We start from the raw sequence: 4,554 nt of genomic DNA on the forward strand, positions 1-4,554 counted from the left end.
CTCCCTCCCTCCCTCCCTCCCCAGAAGAAAAGAGAGAGGAACAACAACAGAAGGAGAAACAAAGTGCTTCAAGAAATTATTTGACACAAATAGCTGGTTTGCTGCAACTAAAACTTTGGCCAGACAGGAAGGCAACAGAAAAGTGCAATTTATGGAAAGCAAAATTACACTGGAAAATGGGTAGACTAAGATAGACTTCAATTAACCAACAGCATGAGGACAAATTAGGTGTTTTTTCATCAGCCAGTGGCAGAAAGCCTGCAGGAATTGCGTTATCTGCATATAAGAAAACAGTACAAGGGAGGAAAAGTCATTGAAGACCTTTCTTTCTCAGCACTGAGACACAATACATTTCACTGTTACCAGATATTGGTGGTGTAAGGGAAGGGTTAATAAAGATTAATATTAAAGTCAGTGACTCACTATCCAACCTGAATAGAAGAGAATTAGGAGTGGCTCTCTAGAAGGAAGGAACTGAACAGTCATTAGGAAGAACTCCTAATGAATAACCATGTCAGGGCAAGAACATAGAGATGAATGTTATCATTTTAGTCTTGATTCCTCTGTTAATGAAACTTGGTCCCACTGTGAAATGAATATGGACGTGTGAGCTGTGGAATAGGCTATCCACGGTAACCTCAATAGGTACATTTGCTTGGGAATAATTGATACATACATTATCCATGGAAAACGCTTGTTTTACATTATTTCCCTTAATATGTCTTCTCCTTTCTCACTCCAATGTCTCACTGTGGAGCTGCTGCCCCAGAACTTCCCAGTTCTTGCTGCTGTGAGAGAAAAACTCCCAGCCCTCCTTACTGTTGGGTCTGTGAGTGGCCATGGGCTCATCCTGTGGGCAAGATACTTTTCTGCATTGTTACTTCAGTGCTCAAAGTGAAATATGTCTCATTATTTTTGGTACTGAATTTAAATGCAGACATTTGCAAATAAACATCCAATAAATGTTACCATTCTACTGTTAGCTATGACTGTTAGCTGCCCTGTTTCCCTTCCCTGTCATCTGGAGCATCTGACTGTAGTAGGGGTAAATAGCACGCAGCAATAAAACTGACCCTTGTTTTTTTCATGGGGTATTGGGGGATATGGGATATACCTACTTAATAAAAATTTCTCTTACAGAAGCTTGCAGAATCTTCATGAGATTTATATTAAACCAGCAAAATTGTACTGGGACACTTCTGCAGGTTGACTTACCTTCATCCTCAGTATGTATGTTGCATTCTCAAGTTATTTCCTCTTGGGGATTTTTTTAAGTTATAGGCATGTCTACCACATAGTCTAATATAGTTGTGAAAAGAGAAGAAATTGAAGGAAAGTTACTTAGCTTTAAAAAAAATTTGGGGGTCAGAATTTGCCATTCATTGTAGTCATTGTCTAATTTTGTATCATAGTTCATGCTACTAGGTGAGAATTCCCTTTCTTGTATCTTGGGTTGGTGCGATTACACCATACACATTCACACAAAATTTATACAACCAAAAAGTTTCCATGACCAGGTATCTCTCTATAGCCTTCCAAACACCATCTCGTTTCAGCATACAATAACTTTTTTCAAATATCTGTGATACCTATGATGGAACATTTTCCTCTTAGGACAAAAGAATACGCATATGGAAGACACCTGAGTCATTTAAATGATTATCAGTCTCTCCAGTACATCAGCTCTTAGAGGAGTTTCGGTCTGTTTATTGGGACTTCTTCCTTTGTCAGCTTTCTGCAAGACAAGATTGCAGAAACCCATAGGTGATTGGTCAGCTTAATTTTATTGCTAACAGTTAAATTTTTTCTTAGTCTATTCTCCCAGCAACAATCCGCTAATACCAGTTATGGTATCTTTTGTAAAACTTCATCTTTGCCAAGAAGGCTGCTGAAATTTTTAATTTTGGCTGATTTGCTCTTTCTCATCAAGCATTCCTCCACTCTAACGTTTCAACTTAATTGAAAATTCACCTTCCACTGTAACTTCAAATTGTGAGAAACTAGTCACACTGATAATCTGGTGAGTGCAACTTGCATCTTTTCACTGGTATCAAGCCTCTTCTGTTGGCTGTGTATGTACCTGCTCTGTTTTGTTCCAGTGTAGAACTTCTGCAGGAGGCTGATGCTAGGGAGCAGAATATTCTTCTGCACTTTCTAACTGGCCACTATAAACTTTGGTGATGGATTGCTTTGCAGCATCTTAATTTGCTTTTCAGTACTGTTCTTGCATCGGCCATGTAGAATTTGTGCCTTTCTCAAGCTCTCCATCTCTATTAGCTTAAGCCTCTGGTTTAACTCTGAAGACCGTGAGCAAAGACTGCAAGGGGTGCACAAGAAACTGCACTCCACTGATTTTTGGGTTTTTTTTTTCATTCTTCCTTAACACCTTTAATGTTTGTGAGAGTTGAGAATAAATCCTACTTCTTTGCCCATCTAAGACAGGGGTGCTGTTCTGGCACTCAGGAAGTCTGCTCTCTTTGCACTTGCTTCATGCAAATATGTGCCCAGTGGTGACCATACAGGAAGAAGTCTTGTCTGGTTTTTTTCCTATTCTGCTGGCATTTGCTTTTTTATTTACCTTAACAGAATGTAGATTTATCCAAAGCATGTTCTTCCTCATTACATTTTTCACACTTAGTCAAAAGCCATTTTGTGGTAAGCTGCTTTATTTCATGTATTTCAACTGCTGTTGATTCTTGATTGGTTCTTCAGAGATTTTCTCACATTTCTAGCCCTTCATTAACTTCAGTAAGTTATTTAAGAACTGCCAGTCTTACCCAAAATTGTTAAATCGTCCTGAGTTCTTGCATATTCAGAGTGTTTTCTGTACGTTGTCCCTGATAGCTTCCCATTGGCTGATCCAGGTGGCTGACACCAGGGCAGAAGCCCAGCAAAGCCACCAGTGGTGAAACAAAGACTTTTTTCAGTGTCTTCATATTATTTGTGAATTTCATTTGGCATCTTAATTTTGCTGTGAGCTCCATGTAATATTTTCTCCCAATATAATTGTTGGCCTGTGTTTTGGTATATTGTCTGTTATACAGCAGACAGACTACTATTTTAGTATCATTAACAATTACCTATGCAAAACACTAGAAAACAGCTCCTCTGGAAGACCCGTTCTAAGGATTGTGGCTATGACAAACCCGTCAGCACATTTTCAAGTATCTGGTCTCTTCTTCCTCCTGAGACAATATCTGGTGTGTGTGTTTGAAAAAAGCAGATGTAGGAAGTGTATTGTATTTGAATGAGCTGGGCAACAATTTACATTTCTTGTGTAGAATGGTGAATGCAGAGAGAGGGAGTGGCGACGTAACACCACACAAATAAGATCATGAGGAGCTGTGTTATCTTCCTGGGAGGGTATTACAAGACTGCTTCTTGGCAACCACTTTGGAGTTGCACTTTTTTTCTATTTTCTTGGATCAGTTGACCTGTTAATATCCTCTTTGCATCTATTTTTTTCCTCTTTCCCTCTTTTCCAAAAGCATCTGCTGCTTTCCAAATAATTTCTTTAGGCCATTCAAATACTAGTAAAACACACCATGCCAACGCTGAAATCTTTTGTAGATGGGACATATCTGAAAACATGTCACTTGCTACGTGAATGGCACAGGAAGAGAAAAGAACTCCCAAAGCCTGCTGTGAAGCCCACATTAAGATGAAGCACTGTGTAGTCTAAGGGCCAATCTGAAGAAAAGATGATTTAAAAGCCATCATACTTTAGTAGAGCCACTGCTACACTGAAACACAAAATTTTTGATGGTACGTAGAGGCCAAACTCTTAGGAGCTAGGCCCTGTAAATGACAATATTGCTTCAGCAAACTTTTAGGGCAAGAAAGTAATTGGCAGCAAGTCCTCCAAGTGTATGGGAAAAGCAGCCTCACAGAGGAGGGGGCAAGTGACGCGGTCTGAAAGAATTCCTCTTTTCAGAGAACAAGCAGTGCTTTCACAGCAGTGGATACTTAGCTGTGGCACACAGTATACAGATTACATCAGGTCCATTCGCTGCCTTTAATTATTTTTTAAAAACAAAAGCGTGAAAATTTTCAGTTCTATATTTGAATTTTCAAGAGTAAAAGCATAAATAATAAAGGCATTATGAAGCAGGCAACAGGAGCTGGTGGAGAGCAATAGCACTGGTTCTTCGAAAACCTGGAACAGTAGCATGCTGTTCCCTTGGTATTAATGAATAGTTGTGTGAGACATACAAAAAGCCAGTATTTAAAGTATATTCTACAGTGCTTTTTGCAGGAGCATCAGTAGTATTACAAACAGATACTAATACCAGCTAGATACTACAACAAATACGATGCATTTGTAAGTGGCATCATCAGAAGAACACATAGGAGCTAAAAATATATACTGTGGCCATTTCAGAAGAGCAGCTATTTACACTTCTAACACTTTAAAAACATGTCATTTTTTGTTGGCATTTATGCAATTAACACAAGTATCTAAAGCATGTAAGTGACAGATTTAGCTACCTAAATGTGGGATATGGATGCCAGATTTGGGAACATCATCCACGCCAGACCTTCACTTTCAGTCTG

The sequence above is a fragment of the Athene cunicularia genome (genome assembly GCF_003259725.1).
Source record: "Athene cunicularia isolate RWA chromosome 12 unlocalized genomic scaffold, athCun1 chr12_part1, whole genome shotgun sequence".
Classification (NCBI taxonomy): domain Eukaryota; kingdom Metazoa; phylum Chordata; class Aves; order Strigiformes; family Strigidae; genus Athene; species Athene cunicularia.